This window comes from Pteropus alecto, unplaced genomic scaffold, assembly GCF_000325575.1.
Source record: "Pteropus alecto unplaced genomic scaffold, ASM32557v1 scaffold339, whole genome shotgun sequence".
NCBI classification, from domain to species: domain Eukaryota; kingdom Metazoa; phylum Chordata; class Mammalia; order Chiroptera; family Pteropodidae; genus Pteropus; species Pteropus alecto.
The window spans coordinates 99,122-119,788 of record NW_006442509.1 but is presented as its reverse complement, the minus strand read 5'-3'; the positions used below and the strand labels follow the sequence as shown (position 1 = coordinate 119,788).

The following is a 20,667-nucleotide window of genomic DNA, read 5'->3' as shown; positions in this document are numbered from 1 at the left end:
CCCACCCCCCAGCAGTGCACAAGGCAGCCGAGCGGCTGTGACCGGCTGAGGGCCGTGCCCAGCGGCACGGCGGCGGGCGGGGTGCCCTGGCCTGCCATTAGTTAACGAGCCGAAGGAGGACACTTAGATTCCATGGCCCAGAGAGCACTTCCTGAGTCTCGTTACGCTGCCGTGTCCAAAAGCGCTCACTTTGAATAAAAAGACAGGTGACCTGCCGGAGCAGCCGGGGGCGGGGCTGGGGGTTTGAGCTGCATTTTCTTACCTGTCATAGGTGGCCCGGGCGTTTACACTGAACCCGCAGTGAGGCTGGCTGAGAAAGCGAGGCTCTGACCACGGCCACTGTGCCGGGGCAGCGGAGCAGGCAGACCCGCGGGGGGTGGGGCTGAGCCCCCACAGCCACGCCCGCTGGTCAGAGGCTCCGTGTGGCGCCCTCCGCAACCGTGCAGCTCGGTCACACGTCCCCTCAGAGGGCCTGTCTCCGCTCCCCCAGGCCTTGCTGCTGAAGGCTCCATGCGCAGCGCAAGCTACAGGGAGGGCCCTTGCCAGGGGACGCCGTGCCATGGCTACTGCCATCGGGAATCCCTGGGGACACTGCCTCCCATGGGCCCTTCTGCACTGTCCCCACTAGTGGGAGCCAAGACGTCTATGATCTCAGCTCCAAACATCCCAGAGGAGGCAACGAGCCTTTCCTTGAAGTGCTCACAAGCTGAGAGCTGTGGCAGCATCTCCACGCAGGGGAGCACCCCAGCACCTTGGACCTGCAGCTGAGCGGGGCTCACGCAGCGAGTGCGGGCTCTGGTCGGCGGGGCCCACACCCGCTGACAAGCCGGACATGGGCTGCCGGGAGCATGGCGGCTGAAAAGGCCGCGTGTATGTCCAGCCCTAACTGGGGAGGAGACAGCCCTGCAGACCCAGGGGCCGGCACCTGGCCGTGTGCTCCCAGTTCTGGGCATCATGGACGACGACAAGAAAGGACGAGCGAGAAGAGGAACGTCTGGAGGCAGAGCAGACAGCGTGTGACGCCGTCCCCAGCCAGTGACACAGACCACGTCCCTTCTCGGGCCGACTCTGGCCAGCAGGCAGGTGGCCTTCAGACCGTGGACGCTGCTCTTCTCCCCCGGCTCGGCCTCGACCGGCCCCCAGCAGGAGAGATGGTGGGGCCCTCGCTGCCCAGGTGCCCACGAACAGCCCCATAAGGGGGCCACCCGTGCCTGTGGTCCTTCACCCTCAAAGCTGTCCAGAAGTTTATGACAAAGTGGTCGCGCCTCCAGTGGGGGCCTGGGCACTTCCTTACCAATGACTGCCCAGCTCACACTCAGGAGATGAGACCGGTTAATGGAGACCAAGTCCTGCCCCCCGACCTGGGCCAATCCGGCCCTGAATCCGACACTCGGGCTTGTTTCTCGGTTCTGTGTACTTCTCTCTGCAAACTCATCCATCGTTCTTACATAAGATCTGAGATGCACATACGTTTGGGACGCAAACTCGCTCTAATAAATAAATGACCACGGAGTTTGGGAGGAAGGAGGCTTGGAGCTCCTGGGGGGCAGGACAGGGCCCGGGGCCCGGGGGCCGGGGGCCCGGGGGGCAGCAGCGAGCCCTGGCTGTCTGGGAGCCTCGCTGCCTGCAGCGGCCTCGATGCCAGACGCGAAGGGGCATTAACCGGGTTACAGGGGAGGAAGCTTCCAGATCAGAGAGTAGAATTCGCGCCCGACCAAGTGTGCACAGAAAACACAGGCATCTCGGGAGCAGGCTCCGGAGGGCGGCGGCCCTGCCCGGCTCTGCCTGCTCCCCGGTGTGCGCAGGCTGACACCCCGTTCCGCAGACGGCACTGGGGCACAGAGCTCACAGCACGGCCTCGTGAGGCGGCGGAGCTCGACCCCGCACCCCCAGCCGGGGTGCCCGCGGCTCCTCGCCTGGACCCGTACGCATTCACGGCCCGCGCTGTGCGTCACTGACTGCCACAGAGGGTCGCCGGCGAGTCACCACAAAGCCGCTCGTCTCTTAGGGGCACGACGGGGCACGGCCCCTGGATGGACACTCCTGGGTTTCTGCTCCGGGACAGACTGCGTGGCGATCAGCAGCCCAACGGCGCCCACCTAGGGAGCCGTGAGTGGGAATTGAGGGGGTGCGAGGCCTCCGGACCCTCTTCGGGGACATGCCACACAGAACGGCATCCGCTGGAGGCCAGGGCGACCCCCAAATGCCCTCGTGAGGCGAGGAGCAGACGTGCTGTGCTCCAGAGGTGACTGGCTCCCCACCTGCCACCGGGCCCCCGTCCGGGGCGGTTTGGCGGGGACGAGCCACAGCACCCAGAGCCCCTCCCCCAGGACGGCCCGGACCGGCACTGCCACGCTCACCAGTACAAGTAATAGGCCACGGCCACGGCCACCAGGGCCGCACAGACGCCCGAGAACAGGCAGGTGGAGTAGCTGGCCAGCATCTCGGCGCTTGTCCCGGTGCTTCTGAGAGTCGGCAAGAATGAGGCTGGCGGTGTGCGCGGTGTCACCTTCGGCCGCAGGATCAGGAGGAGGGATTATGCCCCCCTGAACTGCCTATGTCAGACGGGCCCTGGGTGCTGAGAGCCTCTGCTCAGCAGAAAGAGGGGGACGCACACTTCTGGGGTGCTGCCTTCCGACCCAGCAGCTCCCTGCAAGCCTTGGAGACCGACTCGAGAGAAAATAGGGCTCTGAGGCAGCACATAAAACGCGGCCGTTCCTCGGCCTGCTGCAGGGGCCGTGGGGGCTGCAGGGCTGTGGGGTGCGGGCGCCCCACTAATCCAATAAGCGGCTTTCCACAGGAGCTGCTGTAAACAGGTGGCATCATGAGGCTCGGCCAGGACGCAGGTCAGCAGGCCCACCCCGAACCTGACCCTGGGCTGCAGACCAAGCGTACGCACCGTCCCTGCCCCGCCTGTCACAGCCTCGAAAACCCCACCGGACAGCACAAAGCCACAGCTCACGTCGGGCGAGCCGGCGAGGTGGGCCCAGGCTCAGCCTCGGCTGGAAGGACCCCCGAGAGTAACGGGCACACGTCCTCTCTTTGGGGCAAAGCCCCAGGCTGTCGTTCCCCAGCCCAGGGCAGGGCTGCCTGGCTCCCCACCATAGCGACCTGGGCTTCAAAGGCCACACGGGACACCCAGCTTCGACGTTAGGCCCCGGTGCTAAGACGGCCCCGGGCAGTGCCAGGCAGAGAACTGTGGGGAGTCGCACACCTCATTCTGGGCTGAATAGCTAACGACGAGGAGACGAGCAGATGTGAGACGGTCCGTCCCCTCCCACGTGTCCTCAGCCTGAGACTCTGAATCTGCACGAAGGAGCTGAGATGCGGGACAGAGACGGAGGACAGACGCGTCACTCGGGGCAGAGGCCCCCACCAGACACGCGAGGAACCAAGAGAGATTCTGCTGTGAGACATCTCGGGGGCTCTGTGCTCGATGCGCCTCCCTTTGGGGTCATCGTGCTGTTCTGGGGTGACGTGAAAGGCATCGCTTGGTGCATCTTCCCTGGCACGTGACACGAAAGACCCGCTTCCCAACAGGGGACAGCCCTGCAGCCAACACCCTACCTGGCCAGGGCCCGCTGCAGCCCAGCACCGCCCTGCACGGGGCAGGGGGGGAGGGCCCACAGCTGGAGAAGCCTGAACCCACCCTGCACCCCAGGGCTCTGCCGGCCCTGGGGCCTCTGGCCAGTATCGGAAGGTCCGTCTAGAGGCACGAGTCTGTGATTTACACCTCGGCCTCTGGCCCGAGAAGCCATCAGGAGAGAAGGCAGGTCGTCACGTCAGAGGATTGCCCTGAGTGTCACCTTGCTGGCTAAGGCTTTCCAAGTCCTTAATCCCAAAGTGGCCGCAGGAACGGCTGAGCCGGGAGGACCGGCCCCTGCCTGGCAGTGCAGGCCCTCTGGGAGGCCTGGGGAATGGGCCACGCCCTGGCCGGCCACTGGGCCTCTACCTTTCTAATAAACCACGACAGGAAACGGCTCCTGCAGGAAGCTGCCCAGTGGCCGACGTCTGCACCATGACCACCCAAGTCGGGTCCCTGGGGGCCCCTGGGAGCCCCTGGGTGCATCTTAGCTGCAGGAACGCTGGCCCTGGCTGCGCACGGGGGCCTCTCTCAGGCCTCCGTGGGGCGGGGCGGCAGGTGCCCTTGACGTGAGTGACAGCCCCTGGGCTCGACCTTCGCCCCAAGGCGAGTTCTCATTAGAAAGGGACCCGGGGTGGCCCTGCCCTCCTCCAAAGGCTCTGTTTGCTGTCGGCCCCTGCCTCATCCGGAACAGAAATCAGGTCACGGCCCACCCTGGCTGCCACTGCCAGCCCCCACCGCAGCCACCTTCCGAGCTCCAGGCCTTTGAGACACTCCCACATCGGGTCCTCGTCCCCGGCCCCCTGCATGGTAGGAGCCAGGCTGGCCCCACCGAGGCCGTCGGGCAGCCTGCAGGCCTCGGGCACACAGGCCCCTCTGAGCCTCGGGCTCCCCTCAGCTGACATGGGCGCCAGCTTTGTGGCGCCCCCCCCCACCCCGTGCGCTTTCTGCTTCTGGTCTCCACTGGACTGCCGGCCCCTGGGGAGCAGTGACTGGGCCTGTGTGCTGCACGCTGGGGGGGGCGGCGCCAGAGGACAGAGGCACAGCCACCCCTGAGCCGCCCAAGCCCCAGCGTCCCCTGGTGGCCGAGCAAGGCGGTTCTCCGGCAGAGGTGGCCCCGCCCCTCACCCGCGCTTCTGGCCGTGGACCTTGGGGTCCTCAGTGTGTCACTGAAAGGACCCCTTGTCTCCCTGTGACGCTGCGTAAGGCCACACAGCCAGTCCTGTGCTGTGACCGTCTGGCCAGAGGGCACACAGCACAGCCTCGGGCACCAGGCAGCAACCATGGGTCCCAGCCCCACCTGCACCTCCAAGCGGAGCCTGCTCACCGCGAAGTGGGGACCGTCCCTCTGCCTACATCAGCGGGTGGGGGCACATCTAGGGGGTTGCTACGGGGAAACACCCGGAACCCTGCCTGACGTGGCACACGCCAGAAACGGTGCGCTCCTCCCGGGCCTGCACCTGTGCCAGGGAGACGGACGCGGCTCCCTCCCCGGGCTGCGGGGACGGAGCGCATCCTCGGACCGGTCCTGCCGCCTGTAAGGATGCTGGGCAGTCGTCGCTGTCATCACGCTCTCTACGTTAGTCGTGAAAAACACAGCAAACCTAGAATGTTTGGGATCTTGGTTTTATTTATTTTGAAATAAAGGGAGGCATAGAATTTTGCCCAAATCCTCCAGTCATGTCTCTGCTGACCAGAATGCCCCGTGGGGTCCTGGCGGCACATGTCCAGCTGGGCGGGCTCAGGACCCCCAACCAGAGGGCCCGTCACCTCCGCCCGCGAGCCGCCACCCGCACGACGTCACTGCTCAGGCTCACTCTCCACGTCTCAAAGTTAAGGAGAACAAGGCTAATTTGAACATGTCACACGAGAAAATGTCACAAGAATGTCACATCTCTAGGTCACTTCCCTGGACCTGAAAATTATTGATTTATCATAAACTTCGAAAGAGAGGAGCAGGACTCTGGTGACAGACCTTCTGGTTTCCTCAGAGCAGCGACATAAAAGTCACGTTTAGAAAACTTAATCGAACCTTTCCTTGGACTAGGTAAGTTTCCTCAAGAAATGTCTCCACTTCCTTTTTCACGCTGCGGAGAGAAACGCCGGGTGTAATCAATTACTCCCGCTTAACCGGCCGTCGTGACGATCATCAGGCATGGGCAAATGCGAATGCGAGCGGTAAACACGCACCTGTCACGATTATGCAAGTTCGAAAAGAAGTCCCCTTAGCAACCCCGCTGACACCCCGCGTCCAGTGGAGGATGCCGTCTGCCGGCCCCAGGGGGCCCCCGAGGCCATGCTGCTCACCACACCTGCTGAGCACTGCCAGCCCCGCCCTGGGAACAAGGAGCCGACCAGCACTCAACGCACCTCCTCAGAGTGTGACCCGCCAGGAGGGACGGGAAGCATGACGGTGGGAGGGAAGGTGGGCGGGGAGCCTGAGCTGGGGGAGGGAGCCTCGTGCACCCTGTGGGGGGGCCATCCCGCGGGCCGCAGGAGCTGCACTGCGAGCCCCAGCTTCCAGGACAAACACGATCCCACCCTTGCACCCCCAGGGGAGGGGCAGGGGGTCCACAGGACAGCCCTGTCCACGCCGGCTGCCAGGCCTGAGCACACAGGTCCTCCGCTCCTCCTGCACCCTCTGTCAGTCGCCTCCCCTCCCGTGTCTCTGCTCACCTCCTGTCCAGGTGTGTGCAGGTCACAGTCCCCACTGGGGTCCCTGTCTGCCAGCCTCACCTCCTGGTCCTGGCCCCAGGGAGGACCCCACGTGGAATCATCCAGAGCCAGGTGCTGACAGCCCTTGAGTGCACTGGGAGGGCTCATTAACGCCGAGGTCTGAGATGGCAGATCAACATGGCCCTGCTGACACACAGGTGACAGTCCAGAGAGACCGTGCCCAGACACACGGGTGACAGGTCAGGGAGATCACAGCCAGACGCAGGTGACAGCTCAGTGACCGTGCTCAGACACGCAGGTGACAGGGCAGGAAGACCATGTCCAGACATGTGGGTGACAGGTAGGGTGGCCACACCTAGACACACAGGTGACAGGTCAGGCAGGCCATACCCAGGACCATACGTGACAGGACAAGGAGACCATGTCCAGACACACGGGTGATAAGTCAGGAAGACCACACCCAGACACAGGTGGCAGGTCAGCAGACCACACCCAGACACACAAGTGACAGGTTAGGGAGACCACGCCCAGACACGCAGGTGACAGGGTGGCCACATCCAGACACGCAGGTGGCAGGTCAGGGAGAGCATGCCCAGACACAGGTGACAAGTCAGGCAGGCCACGCCAGGGCCGTGCTAAGTGACAGGTACGGTACAGGAATTATTCAGTCAATGACCACAACAGCTCTGCCTCTGGCTGCTACCACCAACTGCAGGGGAACCGCACAGGGCCACCAGGCACCTGGCAGACCCAGGATGAGAAACCAGGTTTGGCCAACGCCGGCCTCGGAGCGCTTCGCTGCCCCCGGAGTGGCCGGCTCCGCCCAGGCCCCCAGCAGTGGCTCTGAGCTCACTCCGTCTCCAGCAGCCCCCGGGGGCCAGGGCGTCCTGGACTCTGTCCCCACTTCTCCACTCAGACTCGTGTGACTTCACAGAATCACCCTCTTTGTCAGGCACCATGTCAGGCAGTTTGGCCAACGCCGGCCTCGGAGCGCTTCGCTGCCCCCGGAGTGGCCGGCTCCGCCCAGGCCCCCAGCAGTGGCTCTGAGCTCACTCCGTCTCCAGCAGCCCCCGGGGGCCAGGGCGTCCTGGACTCTGTCCCCACTTCTCCACTCAGACTCGTGTGACTTCACAGAATCACCCTCTTTGTCAGGCACCGTGTCCATTCCCGACAGCCCGGGCCTCGACAACATAGGCCCCCCAAAGCCCCAGCCATGCTGGGCTCAGGACAAGCTGCGGGGCTGTTCCTCCGCCCTGTGCCCCCGCCTTCCGCACCCGCCAAACACGCCGTCCTGGGCGCTCCCCACAGTCCGGCATTTATGAGGTTAATGAGATGCTGCCAGCCACTGGGGACACCATCTCACCGGCTGTTTACCCAGACTGAGCCGTCAGAGCCCGAGGGTCAGGACGCCAGCGGCACCTGGCAGGACCACCCACGAGGAGGAAGGCTGCCGGCAGCACCCACTTACGACCCGGCCCGAGGGCTCCCCGGGCGCCCTGCTGCCGACCGTGTGGCCTCTGGAAAGGCTGGGAGCTCCGCGAGCTTCTCCTCGGTCCCAGCAAGGAGCAGGGGGCGGAGAGCACGGCCCAGGCATGCCGCAGAGGGGCGCCCAGGGTCTCCTCACGGCCACGCTGCCCCCGGGGCACGCCCGAGGGCCGCCTCCCGCCCCCCTGCGACCCCGCCTCGGGCACACACGGCGTCTGGTTTCGCGCTCCGCCCGCCCTTCCGCAGCTCTACGGACACGCAGCGAGAAGCGAAACGAAGCCCCCACGTGGGCAGGCTCTTCGCGGGGACTCACTCCGGTGCAAAGGAGGTGCAGTGGCAGAGGCTCCGGGATCGAGGCCGGTGCTCCCAGGGACTGGCCGGCACGGAGTCCTCCCCGTCCACACCAGGACACACCGAGGACACGGGTTACTATGCAAACCAAACACAAGTAAACAGCAGACGTGTGTGCCCACGAGGGCCCGCGGCCAAGTCTCAAGTGCCTTGGAGTCAGAAGCTCTCTGTGCCAGATGCTGTCTGTGCAGCTGCGGTCACTCTGCGTTTAACGGGCCGCGGGACGACCACATCAGCTGTCACCGGCAGCGCTGTCCTGCGGTAATGCCGCCACGCGTGGGGGCTCGCCTGTTAGGGGGCGAAGAGACGATGGCTCCCCCGTAAGACACAGGCGGAGAGAAACACAGACACGGTGCCTTTGCGGACACCGACAGAGGGTGATCGCCGTGAAGCTACGCCCGCAAAGCTTCCCGAGGATGTACGACTGGGAGTTGGAATAATGGGGACACGCCGAGTTTTTCAAGACCACGTGTCAGGACAGGTGGGCAGCCTCTGGAAGGCGCTTACAGCCCAGTGGTAGGAGCGTCAAGATGGGACGCGCACCCCGCCGCACCTGCGAGAACCACCCGGGGTCCTCGCGAGGCCCGGTCACAGCACGAAGGAGGGGCGCAGATTTCGGCGCACCCTGCAGGACAGGCACGGCCCCCCCCGTGACCAGCTTGCCACTCGCAGAGAAACACTCCGACGCGGAACACAATTTTCAAACAAAACGTAGTTTCAGACATGAAATCTCTTTAAACGATTATTACGATTCTTAAAATTCATGTGGATCAGCTTTGTTTCTAACAGTTTCGACTAAAGTCACTTAAAATTTCTATCAGACCTTCAGGCCAAGTGACTGGCGCGGACACACAGTCTGGGGGCCCCTGCTCTGAGGCAGGGCGTACCTAAGCCTCCAGCCCGCTGTCGCTGGTCTTCAGAATCCCTTGACGGAAGTCGTCCCAAGTCAGGGAAACAAAACCGGAGGCTGTGGCCGCTGTGATGCCGCAGGTGCGCGGCTTCTCCGAGATGCTCGCGGCAGTCAGAGCACGAAGCAGCCGAAGCGCTGCATGACAGGGAGGTGCCTCAGTCACAGCTGACGCGCTCACCTGACTGAACAGTGCACATCTGTTCAAATGCCATGGACACCCCGAGTACACAGCCATCTAGGAAACGGTCCACAAAATCCTGGATGAATAAAATCCTGGAGTGAAAGTTCAGGCAAGAACGTGACCATGTCGAATGACACGCATGTCCTCAGTGTGGCAGGATAGCCCTGGGGGACAGCCTTTTACAGGAAGAGGAGGGGGAATCCGGGCTGGACCCCGGCCTCCGACCACCTGCACAGCGCCCTGAGTGGGGACGGAGGAGAAAGACCTGGAAGCCGAGGGCCTAGGAGGAGGTGCCCATGCGGCTCCTGTCACGGTGTTTTCTGTCCTGTGTCTTCTGTGCACAGTGTGCCTGGCCCTTGCCTCCTCTCTCCAGTGAGGATGAAGACTCGTGGCCATGACTTCAGGCTGCCGTGAAGTGGCAACGATAAGGACCTTCCAGGTCACTGCCACCCACGGAAGAGTGTCAATGCCTTACAGGAAGTGGCTCGTGGTTCCTCAGGACAAGGGAGACAAGGAAGTGGCTGCTCCGCTGGGCGTGGGGTCCCTAGTTCACCTGAGTGTGCTGCTTGATGCCGGTTCCACTGTCCCCGTTTGCAACTTCAGAACCGTGAACCTCGGTGCGGCTGCGTCCTTACGTGGAGCAGACCCCACGAGGGGCTGAGTGTGGAAGCCGGCGAGGAGCGAGCATTGTCACACGGGGGCTGGCCTGGGTGTTCACCACCCACCCGGGTCTTCACCACCCGCCCGGGTCTACACCACCCGCCCGGGTCTACACCACCCACCCGGGTCTACACCCGCCCGGGTCTACACCGCCCGCCCGGGTCTACACCACTGACTCAGGTCTACACCACCTGCCCGGGTCTATACCACTGACTCAGGTCTACACCACCCGCCCAGGTCTACACCACCCACCCAGGTCTACACCACTGACTCAGGTCTACACCACCCGCCCGGGTCTTCACCACCCGCCCAGGTCTACACCACCCGCCCGGGTCTTTACCACCGGCCCGGGTCTACACCACTGACTCAGGTCTACACCACCCGCCCGGGTCTACACCACTGACTCAGGTCTACACCACCCGCCCGGGTCTACACCACTGACTCAGGTCTACACCACCCGCCCGGGTCTACACCACTGACTCAGGTCTACACCACCCGCCCGGGTCTACACCACTGACTCAGGTCTACACCACCCGCCCGGGTCTACACCACTGACTCAGGTCTACACCACCCGCCCGGGTCTACACCACTGACTCAGGTCTACACCACCCGCCCGGGTCTACACCACTGACCCAGGTCTACACCACCCACCCAGGTCTACACCACCGACTCAGGTCTACACCACCCACCCGGGTCTACACCATCCACCCGGGTCTTTACCACCGGCCCGGGTCTACACCACTGACTCAGGTCTACACCACCCACCCAGGTCTACACCACCGACTCAGGTCTACACCACCCACGGGCTCCACCCCCCGCCCGGGTCTACACCACCCACCCGGGTCTACACCACCCACCCGGGTCTTCTCTACTGACTCAGGTCTACACCACCCGCCCGGGTCTACACCACCCGCCCGGGTCTACACCACTGACTCAGGTCTACACCACCCGCCTGGGTCTACACCACCTGCCCAGGTCTACGCTACTGGCCTGGGTCTACACCACCCGCCTGGGTCTACATCACAGCACCCAAGCCGCCCGCAGAGGCTTCGCTCCCCCCGGTCAGCCAGGTGGCTCTGCTGTGCTCCCACCGCATCGCGAGGGCGGGCGGGGCCGCTGGCTCGGCTGCCCTGCGCACGCCAGCCTGACAGGACACCGCGGGCCTGATGGGGGTCCTGTCCGCCCCGGCCCTGGAGAGGGAGCCGGGCCCTGGGTCTCAGGCAGGACGCTCTGATGCGAGCAGGGGTCACAGTCCCGTCATTAGAGCGCCCGCGTGCACGCCGGTCACGTCGCCACGCACCCCACTGGCTCTGTGTGGTCAGCTCACTCACCCTTCACAGCACCCTTAGGAGGTGGGCACCCTTTTTTTTACAGACAAAGAACTGGGGTACAAAGGGATAAACAACCTGCCCAGAGTCGCACGGTGAGCGAGCGGTGGAAACAGGATCCTAAGCCGGGATCCTAACCGCACAACCACTGCGCCCGGTAAGGAGGGGCGGGATCCCGCCGGGATGCCCTGGGCAGGCCCCGCTCCGTCCCCCCCAGGGCAGAGGACTCCGGCCGGCAGCTGGAGGGGCCTCCGCAGCCCGCGGAGCGGGGAGCACGTCCTGCGCGGGAGGTCAAAGCAGCGGCTTCTTCACACGACCTTCTGAGACCAGGTCTGAGCGGACCGGGAGAAACGCCAAAGACGGTCCGCTCGACCCGGGACACCGAGACGCTGCCGCCACGCACCACCAGCGGTCGCCCGGCCGCCTGGTTCTGCAGCGGCGAAATGTCCCGCATCTCAAACTCTGCGCTTTTAAAAGATTTTGTAAATAATGAGATTTTGTGAGTTTGTAGAGAGTAATACGTTCTTGCTGTAAAAATTTCAAACTGTCAAAAGAGGAATCTCCGCCACCGCCCACCTGCCCCCGGGGCTGACGCTGAGTCTGCGGTCTGTTCCTCTGATGCCAGCAGTTTTCAGACTCCGCCACACGGGTGACGCCCTGTGACTTTATAACGTGACTTCCTCACTCAATGCTCTATGCTGTGGACTGAACGTCTGTGTCCCCTGACCAATCCACATGCTGACGCCACATGCCCTGTGGGGTGCTGGCGGTAGGGCCTCTGGGAGGTGACTGAGCCCCCTAGGAAGGGCTCGGTCTCCTTATAAGAGAGACCCCACAGAGCTCCATGTACCCCCCTCCATGTGAGGACACAGCGAGAAGGCACGTCTGTGAACAGGAAGCGGGTCTCACCAGACACCTGTGCCTTCATCTTGGACTTTCGACGTTTAGAACTACGTGAAATCAATGTCTGTCTTTTCAAAGTCGCCCGGTCTATGGTGTCCTGTCGCAGGAGCCTGCACAGACCGAGACACCCCTCCCCCCCACCCAGGAAAGCCTTCGGGTCAGGAGAGACCCGTCCCTCCCGCGAGAGGTCGCAGAGAGCAGACTACGGCGCGGGGCACATGGGCTGGGTTCGTTCGCATCCGGCCTCCCCGCCAGCCAGCTGCGTGACTGCGGGGAAGCTCCCGAACCCCTCTGGGCCTCCGCGTCCTCGTCTGCCGGGCCGGAGCTCGGCACGACGGCACCAGGTCGTGAGGGTTAATTGAGCGGGTCGCGTGAGGTCCCAGAACCTGGGCCAGGCCCAGGCTCGGTGCTGCACCCTACAACCAGCTGCGGGGCAGACACTGCAAGGACGCGCTGAAGAGTGTGTCGCCCGGCTCCTGTCGGGGATGCGTGGGCGGCCGAGGGCCCAGCCTGGGGTGTGGCCACGCGGCTCCACGCAGGGTCCTGCACAGCACCGCACAGTGCTGGCCCTGCTGTTCGGGCGTTTGCCGGGGGGAGCCCAGCACCCACATCGCTCTCGCCTCAGGAGCCGTCTTGTGCGGGGCTTGTCCCCCTGGCTGGCCCTCCGGGAGCCCTGCCAGGGGACCGCGTGGCTGTGGAGAAGCCTCTGGGCCCGGCCCCGCCGTGCTGGCCCGTGGCTCAGTCCCGAGTCCTGAGCCCCGACCCCCGTCTCTCACCACGGTGGAGTCACCGTCCTTCCCTGTGGGACATGAGCACGTGCACGTGGCTCCTGGGTGGCCAGGTGTTAACCGACACTTAGACCTTTCCCTAGGAGGAGGCAAACCATTTTTTTTTTACTGTGGAAAAAGGCTGAGAGAAAAAGTGAACAGAAACAAGAAAGCACCGCCCACCACCAAGCGCACCTTTGCAGGCCCCCTACGGCGACGATTCCTGGGGGGCTCCTGGGGATGAGGGTGGCCGCCACCCTGCTCTCCGTCTGAGGTCCCGCCCGGCTCCGTGCCCTGCTCAGCGTCTTCTCTCCCAGGTGCCACCCTCAGCTTGGGGCGGGCCCGACGCTGCTCAGCCCACGCTCCTCCAGCCTCGGATAAAGGGCTGGGGGGCTGAGCCAGGCCGCCAAACCGGCCGGGCAGGACGCGGCCCTGGTCTTTCCAGCCTCCCTGCTTGGCCCCCAGCCTGGGCACCAGCGTGGGCTGCATCAGCGTGGGCTATGCCTGGCTTTTGGGGACTACAGTGTAGAACCAGGACCTTTGAAGTGTGACCTGAAGAACAAGGTCTCCCCACCTCCCCTCAGCCAGTGTGTAGAAAAATACCTAACGGAGACAGTTTCCACAACGCAAATTTACATGAAGGCAGTTTATCAAAAAGACTCGGCTCACAAGAGCCTGGCCTCCAGCTCAGCTCTTTGCCAAGTCGGCCTTAACAGCCGGGGGTTAGTCTGCGTCGGTTTTTATGACAAAAATTTCCGTAGATTTCAGGGAGCAGGGGGAGGGGGGCAGATGAGGGCATCGGAGGTCAAATATACGGCGACGAAAGAAAATACCGTTGGCTGGTGAACATACGTCGCAGTGCACCAGTGGCGTGTCACTGAACTGTACGCTCGAGACCTACGTGACGCTGTTAACCAATGTCACCCCGATACAGTCAACAAACAAAATCCACAAGCAAAAAAAATTTCCCTTGATTTCAAAGTAAAAAGCTTTAAAAGGCAATATAAATTAAATTGTTTAGACAAATTTCCTTCTAAGCAATAAGACAGATCTAGCAAAAAAAAATAAATAACAAAAAAACAAAACAAAAAACAAAGGAAAGAGAAGCAAAGTCTTCCCCCCGCGCCATAGGTATGACATACAATCCTTGTGGCATCTTTAATTGCGGAGCTAGTGCAAACCCCAATTTATGCTCACAGACCCCAAAAGGCACTTTTGTCCCAAGCGGTCGTGGTGTGCAGGCTGCACCTGCCAGCAAGGTCACACTGAGCCCCTCATGGGCACAGACGCATCGGACACCCCAACAACCACGGGGCGTACCCTGGGCCACCTGACGGTCCACACAGTGCAACCGGCCCAGCCAGGAAGGGCAGAAAAGGCACCACAGAGACCCACACACGGGGCTAACGGTCACAAGTGACCTGCGTGCCCTGTGTTAGCTCGGTGGCCTAGAGCACCGGGTGCAGCTCAGCCAGCGAGGAAGCTCCCAGGCAGTGTTATTTTTATAACCTTTCAAAGAGAGCAGAAGCCTGAACCTGGCGTGACACCAGCTCCCTTAAAGTCTCCCTGGAAAGGAGCCCTCCAGGGGAGAGCCACGCCCCAAATGGGGAGGGATGTCACTGTCACCGTGAGCGATGGCCCTTCCCTGAGAGCGCCCTGCTGTGCGTGCGGCCATGGAAACACAGCTCAGAACGGACGAGCAGACACCATTAAAGCTTCGTGGACACGAGACGCTCTTAACACTCAACGCGGGGCCTCCCAGAGAGCACCACGCTGCTGCACGGGGGCCTGGCCGGCGTCGCCGGAACCAAGGGCAGGAGACAGACAGCCGCCAGGCCAAGGTCGGGGAGGATGAGGCGGCCGTGTGCCCCCACACACGGACGCTGCACCCCCCACATGGGCACTGCACCCCCTCACACGGGCACTGCGCCCCCTCACATGGGCATCTGCGCCCCCACACACAGGACGCTGCACCCCCCACACGGACGCTGCACCCCCCCACATGGGCACTGCACCCTCCCACATGGGCATTGCGCCCCCTCACACGGGCATTGTGCCCCCACACACGAGTGCCTGGCCCATGTGGTGCCACCCACAGGGCCTGTCTCCCGCCTGGAGCCCCTGGTCCCTCGCCCCGCCTGCCGCCTGCATCGCGTCCGTAAGTCCCAGGTTTGCACAGCAGCAGACAGACGACAGCGGGGCTCCTGACAGGGGGAATGGCCGGCGGCCCGCGGTGCAGCTGTGACCGAGGCCCTGGCTGGGCAGCGGGGCCTCTCCAGTTCTCGGCGAGCACGCGTCTGGAACGAACCGAGACTCTGTTGCTCATTTGTAACTAAAGGGCAAGCTGGTCAGGGGAAGGGGAGTGCGGAAGGGCTGAGGCCGCGGAGCCTTGAGGAGCACACGCGGAGATGCACAGAGATGCGCAGAGATGCGCAGAGATGCGCGGAGACGCACGGAGATGCGCGGAGATGCGCGGAGATGCACGGAGACGCACGGAGATGCACGGAGATGCACAGAGATGTCACCTGGAGAGCATGGGCTCGGACACAGGCTTCGGGCGCTGTCTGCGTCGGCTCCTGTTAAAGGGCAAGCTGGTCAGGGGAAGGGGAGTGCGGAGGGGCTGAGGCTGCTGAGCCCTGAGGAGCACGTGCGGAGATGCGCGGAGATGCGCGGAGATGCGCGGAGATGCACGGAGATGCACGGAGATGCACGGAGATGCACAGAGATGCACAGAGATGCACAGAGACGCACAGAGACGCGCAGAGATGTGCAGAGATGCACAGAGATGCACAGAGACGCACAGAGACGCACAGAGACACGCAGAGATGCACAGAGATGCACAGAGATGCGCAGAGATGCGCAGAGATGAACAGAGATGCACAGAGACGTGCAGAGATGCGCAGAGATACACAGAGATGCACAGAGACGCAGAGATGCGCAGAGATGCACAGAGATGTACAGAGACGCACAGAGACGCACAGAGATGTGCAGAGACGCACAGAGATGCGCGGAGATGCGCAGAGATGCACGGAGATGCGCAGAGATACGCAGAGACGCACAGAGATGCACAGAGATGCACGGAGATACGCAGAGATGCACGGAGATGCACAGAGACGCACAGAGATGCACAGAGACGCACGGAGATGCACAGAGATGCGCGGAGATGCACAGAGATGTACAGAGATACGCAGAGACGCACAGAGATGCGCAGAGACGCACAGAGATGCGCGGAGATGCACAGAGATGCGCAGAGATACGCAGAGATGCACAGAGACGCACAGAGATGCACAGAGACGCACGGAGATGCACAGAGATGCGCGGAGATGCGCAGAGATGCACAGAGATGTGCAGAGATGCGCAGAGATGCACAGAGACGCACAGAGATGCACAGAGACGCACGGAGATGCACAGAGATGCGCGGAGATGCGCAGAGATGCACAGAGATGTGCAGAGATGCGCAGAGATGCACAGAGACGCACAGAGATGCACAGAGACGCACGGAGATGCACAGAGATGCGCGGAGATGCGCAGAGATGCACAGAGATGTGCAGAGATGCGCAGAGATGCACAGAGACGCACAGAGATGCACAGAGACGCACGGAGATGCCCGGAGATGCGCGGAGATGCACAGAGACGCGCGGAGACGCACAGAGATGCCCAGAGATGCCCAGAGATGCGCGGAGATGCGCGGAGACGCACAGAGACGCGCGGAGACGCACAGAGATGCCCAGAGATGCGCGGAGATGCGCGGAGATGCACAGAGACGCGCGGAGACGCACAGAGATGCAGTGGGCGCTCGCAGCAGCGTGGGGCCGGCTTCCTTCCCAGGCCCCCGCCTGCAGGGCGCCCATCCTCATCCCCTGGCCCGCTCTGCAGGGCGGGCAGCGCTGCAGCACACCCTGCCCGGCACACCCATCCGATACTGGGGCTTCGCATCAGAAGGCTCGGTTGCCAGACATTTAAGCCACATTCCTCAACGGATCACTGAAAAGCTGACATTTTTCCCTCCCGTTCCAAACCAGACGGGGAAGCAGGCAGGTTAGCAGCTCCCAGCTCACAGTCACTCTTGCTTCACGGTGTCCTGCCTTGTCCGCAGGTGCTCAGGCTCACCGGGCCTCTGAGCATCCTGACGTGGCACGTTTTCTCGTCTTTCCACATTGTATCGCTAGACGAGTGTCACCTGGAGAGCATGGGCTGGGACACGGGCTTCGGGCGCTGTCTGCGTCGGCTCCTGCGCGACCCTGACCTCGATCGCGAGCTTGGCGCGGTTTTGCTGAGCTGTCCCCCATCGCGTGCGGCCCCCCGCACCAGGCAGTCTGAGGCCTTCAGTCCAGACCGGGGGGAGGTGGCACCTGGGGCTCTTGCCGTGTCTTTGAGGGATGCTGCGGCTCAGGCGGAAGACAATCAACAGCTCGGCTTGCTTTCCAGCATCGAGAGGCTGCGTCCCCGTGCCCTCCCGCCCCCACCTTCTTAGGAGACGACGGCCACCGACGCCGGCCGACGCCGCTGCTGCCATCCCCCCGCCCGCCTTGGCTCCTCTTGCCGGCGGGACATCCGTACGTCGCCCTGGTTCCATCGTGAGCTGGCCGTGAGTGTCCCCTTCTAGGACAGAGCACCTGGGATGCTGTCCTCCCCGGGGTGGGACCTCCAGGTGACACCTCTGCAGCTTCTGGCCGTGGCCCGGCCACCGCTCAGCACTCCCGCTCCCTTTCCGGCCCAGCGGGCATGTGCCTGTTCCTGAGATCAGATTCTCTGCCACTGCGGCTTCCTTGGGAGGAGAATGTGACATTCGCAGTTTACCTGTCACAGTTGAGAGTTCGGGTGTCAGCCGAGCCATCTTTGCTAATAAACCCAAGGGCTTTCTAGGAACAGTGGACACTCCCCGACGTGGCTCTCCCGACCCACGGGGACCCCCAGAGCTGACGGCGCAACCCCCACTGCTGCCAGCAGCACCGGCTCCCTCCGGCTCCCAGAATCACGGTGTCTGAGCCCAAACTGTCTCTGCCGCAGCAAAACTGACTTAGGGACGCCAGGGGCCGGGGAAAGCGCGCCAGCGAAAGCAGAAGCGGTGGTTCCCATTTGCGTCGGGCTGGATCCTCCAGAAACAGCTGCAGCATGAGGCGCTGGCGAGCAAATCACGTGAGGGAGGGGACAACCGTCAGAACGGAGAGTGAGCAGGTGCTTGGAAGCGTGCCAGCCCAGCCCCCAGCAGCTGCACGAGCCTCTGCTCTAAGGAAGCCAGAGGATCGGCGGGGACGACGGTGACGACCACTGGGCATGGTGGGGGGCACACTCCCCAGGTGCCCACCTCTCGCCTCCGCAGAGGGTGTCCCAGTGCAGGCTCAAGCGCCCCGCCCCCACCCCACACCAGCTCTGCTGCCCTTGACGGCAGGATGCAGGTTCCAAGGCCCCTCCCTGCTCCGGCTTTCCCAGAGACCTGCGTGGTCCACTGACCGGTGCCACACGGGCAGACCAGCCCTTCGCGGCTCTCTGCTCTGCCCCCCCAACTCCAGGTCCTGGCAGCAACAGTAACCAAACCTGACTGCAAAATGCACAGACTGAGGCGTGTCTAGTCAAATATGGAGTAATTACCGGGGCGAGACTTGGCAGAAAGGGGCCTTTGCGGCCCCGGTCCCCGGCACCCGAACCCTAGCATGAGACCGTGCGTTGCTGGCTCTGCCACAGGCGGGGCCCCTTTCACCCACTGGCAGGAGCGGGGCACACACTCCTTCCGGGGGGGAACCTTTCCACCTCCTGCCGCTTGTGCCAAGTCGAGGCCTGTGCCAAGCCCTCGGACCCCTGGCCCGGCCCTCTGCCCACCTGCTCTGGCGTCACACGAGACTGCTGGGCAGGGCGCTGGGCCCCAGTCCACACTCGCTCACCCACACCCGACAGAGTCCAGGTCCGCAGAGGCTGACCTGCCAGCAAGGCCACAGAGCTCTCTCCGGCGTCTGGAGCTTGCGTCGCACCGTGAAACCCACCAAAGGACGCACCGGTTCAAGTTCATCCCCGTGCGTGCGCGGGCCCTGGGCCCTGGGCCCCGTGCACACCCCTCTTCTCAGAGCCCGACCCCAGAGCCCACCCCAGGTGCCCACATAAAGTCACACCCTGCCCGCCACACGGACCCGAATGCACGCTCACCCTTCCTGCCGCTGAGGTGTCGCTCTGAAGGTAATCCCAAAGGAAAGCGCCTGCTCGGCCAACTAAGACAAAAGTGACAGCCACCTTCCCTCTCGGTACACACGTGACTTAAGAACGCTCCGGATTTCACAAGCGCTGGAGAACAGAGCCAGCGCGTGCCGTAAACAAGCCTCTGTTCCTGGCAACAGGTGACCGATGACACTACGATGGGCCAGCCACAGGAAATAAGTGAGCCACGTGTGTAAGCTCAGGGGTCTCAGAGCCACATTAAAGAAGTGAAAAGTTAAAATAGATCTTAAGAACGTATCATATTTAACCCAATATAGCCAAAATGTCATCCTGTCACCGTGCAACCAATATTAACAAGGAGCCAAGGAGAAGTCCGTGGCCACCCTGTCACCGGGTCACCTTAGTCTGTAAGTTCGTGTGTGCGTTTAGCTCCCAGCGCCCCTCGGGCTCAGCAGTCACACACGGCCGCGGTACTGACGCTGGACCAGCCGGCTCTCTCATCATTTCAGTTACTCGTGTGACATTTGTGGCGGACAAAAGCTCCGACCGCCCTGGTCGGGGAGACACTGCGGAGCGGGGTCATTCTGCCTAAGCGTCAGCCCCGGAGCCGGGCGCTGCGGACGCAAACGAGACACCGTGTGCCCGCTCCCTGCCTCCTTGTGGACGGAAAAGGGGTTCTGAGGAAAGTGGCCTCGCAGGGTGGCCTGGTCATGAATTCCCGAGGGGGCAGGCACACGGCTTCTGCAGTGACAGGCTCCTCTCTGCCCTGAGCCAGCCCTGCCCACCGTTTCTGTGCATCTGGGTTCACACGCCTTTGAAATCAGCCGGAGCCACCTTCAGCAGAGCACGGAATGTGTTAACCGTCCTGCAACCCAGCGGTCCCCAACCTTTTCTGCCCTGGGGACCGGGGCTCCTATGAGAATCTAACGCCCGATGATCTGAGGCGGAGCCGAGGCGGTGATGCCGGCGCTGGGCAGCGGCTGCAGACACAGATGGGGCTTCGCTCGCTCACCTGCCGTTCGCCTCCTGCTGTGCGGCCTGGTTCCTACCAGGCCATGGACCGGGACCTGTCTGTGCCCGGCGGGGGTTGGGGGTTCGGGGACCCCTGCTGTAATCTAATCCCCAACTTGCTTTTTGCTTTTTCCCAGGTCCCTGAAACTTTCCTTACGTCTCCTCCCCAGTTCCAAATGTATAAAAGGAACAGCAAAGCTCATTCTCAGGAGCATCGGGGAGCCCGCTCCCCAGTCAGTTTGGCCCAAATAAACTCATAAACATTCCCTACGGTTTGAGTGCTTCTTACGTGCGCAGTGTGGCTCAGAGCGAGGTGGACAGGCGCCGGGCACAGAGCTTCCACACGGTGAGGAGAAGCAGGTGCTCTTCAGGCCAAGCCAGGGTGGGGGTTCCCTGAGGGAGGCTCAGACCTGGGGGTGCGGACTTGGACGGAGCCTGCGGGGTCTGTGACGCGTGGGCCCTGGACCCCTGTCCTCTCTCCTACCCTCGACCCATCCAGGGCAGCCGCACCCTTACCTGTGGGCTCCCTGGGCCCGACCTGCGCAGGTGGCCTCAGCCCCTCCCAGTCCGGGAGCTGGAGCGTGGGAGGTGGGGGCGCGCCCCTGCCCGACACTCCTTGTGCTGGGAAGGCAGGAGCGGCCAGGAGCGTGGGCGGGGGCGAG

The 20,667-nt window shown here is 63.1% G+C and overlaps 1 protein-coding gene across 1 annotated transcript in view; it reads right to left on the bottom strand.

Annotated features, from left to right (window-relative positions):
- Nucleotides 1-20,667, bottom strand: part of AGPAT3 (1-acylglycerol-3-phosphate O-acyltransferase 3) — a 72,735-nt gene that overhangs the window by 32,539 nt on the left and 19,529 nt on the right. The window lies entirely within an intron of this gene.